This window comes from Cucumis melo, unplaced genomic scaffold, assembly GCF_025177605.1.
Source record: "Cucumis melo cultivar AY unplaced genomic scaffold, USDA_Cmelo_AY_1.0 utg000139l, whole genome shotgun sequence".
Classification (NCBI taxonomy): Eukaryota; Viridiplantae; Streptophyta; class Magnoliopsida; order Cucurbitales; family Cucurbitaceae; genus Cucumis; species Cucumis melo.
Window position 1 is genome coordinate 16,837 of NW_026123788.1, and position 1,670 is coordinate 18,506.

Genomic DNA, 1,670 nt, shown 5'->3' on the forward strand with positions numbered 1-1,670 from the left:
AATCTTCTTCACCCCTTCCCAAGTCAATAACTAGAATGAAAAAAACGGGAATACCAACGCATCCGGGAATAAACGATTGATCTCGATTAATAGACCCGCTAAAGCCCCGAACCATATAGTACTTACTACCGGTGCCACGGAGAGATATGTTTTTAGATCTCGCATTGAAAACCCTCCTACTTTATAGTAATTTGTAATACATACTGGTATTACATACCATCAAATGTATATATAGTTAATAACCGCTTGTATTGTCCGCGGAATTCCTAATTCAAATTGAAATGTACAACAGTTCAATTCGGTAGATATTCCCTTTTTTATTAAAAAAAATATGTAGCTTTCCGCCCCACCCCAAATATTCATTTTTCTTTACGGCGGATTTAATATTTATTATTTCATACGTATATAAGTCTTTTTATTATTTTTATTATATTTTATATATGATATGAGACAAAAAAGAAGAAATGGCAAGATAATTTGTGTATACCAATGGAGGAAATAAATAAAAAATGTGGAAAACAAGACAGGGATTCTCTACAATAACACTGTAGACCAATTGAAAGGGATGTAGCGCAGCTTGGTAGCGCGTTTGTTTTGGGTACAAAATGTCACGGGTTCAAATCCTGTCATCCCTACCTATTACTTATCTTCTGAACAGTAACGAGGAATCAATTGAGATCCATAAAAATTGAACATACATATATCGAATCAATCTTTTTTTATTTAATTTTATGATATTCTCTATGATAATATATGTATCGAAGATATATTCGGGTTGCTTTTAGTTTGATAATAAAACGCTCTTAGTTCAGTTCGGTAGAACGCGGGTCTCCAAAACCCGATGTCGTAGGTTCAAATCCTATAGAGCGTGATTCGATTCTTGTTGTTGTTAAATCAAAATGATACTGAAATAATTCAACAGAAATCAAAATTTTACCTCCTATAAAGCAAGTAGGGGGTCAATCAAAAAAAAGAACTGTTAATTAATCAAAGGTCCAACTGATCCCCCCGTCTGTATTGTAAATATGCGGTCACAAATAATCCAGCCAAAGTAATAGGAATTAGACCTAATACGATTCCAAATAGAAAAACTTCAATCATTTCAATTTAGTTGAACGAGGAAAAGGAGAGGTAATATCTATCCTTAAAATATTAATCGGTATTGCCCATGAATCTCAATGACCAAGAATTCGAAATTGAATTGACAAGGTAAAGAACTCTACAATATATAGAATATATTGAATAACACCGAAATCTTTCTTTTTTTTGAATTGTGCATTCAATGAATTTTAATCAAATAAGTCGTATCTTGTTCAGACCGATAAATAGAGCTGAGGTTATAGTTAAAACTGCTAGTAGAAAACCGAAATAACTAGTGATAGTAGGCATGACGAGGCTAAATGAAATACGTTATTTTTATCCATATGTTTATAAAGCACTTCCCTAAGTTTCTATTTTTGAAAGATACGCGGATGGATAAGTAAAAATACTAATTGAAAAAATATATTCAATTGAAAGTTTTTGATTCATCTATTATTATGATTATAGATGATACTAACAAAAATCTTGTGACATAGGTAAGAAATCAATTCATCATCTGTCTCTCTATCCCGCAATTCGGAATCAAGGGATTCATTGAACAACTCTTGAGTTTTCAAAACAAATATTCT

General features: G+C 32.0%; 2 non-coding genes across 2 annotated transcripts; both read left to right on the top strand.

Annotated features, from left to right (window-relative positions):
• The first annotated feature begins 561 nt into the window (after positions 1 to 561).
• TRNAP-UGG (transfer RNA proline (anticodon UGG)) lies at positions 562 to 635 on the top strand. Its single transcript has one exon. It is a non-coding gene; the product is annotated as a tRNA-Pro (tRNA).
• Positions 636 to 797: 162 nt separating this feature from the next.
• Positions 798 to 871, top strand: TRNAW-CCA (transfer RNA tryptophan (anticodon CCA)). Its single transcript has one exon. It is a non-coding gene; the product is annotated as a tRNA-Trp (tRNA).
• Positions 872 to 1,670: the final 799 nt, after the last annotated feature.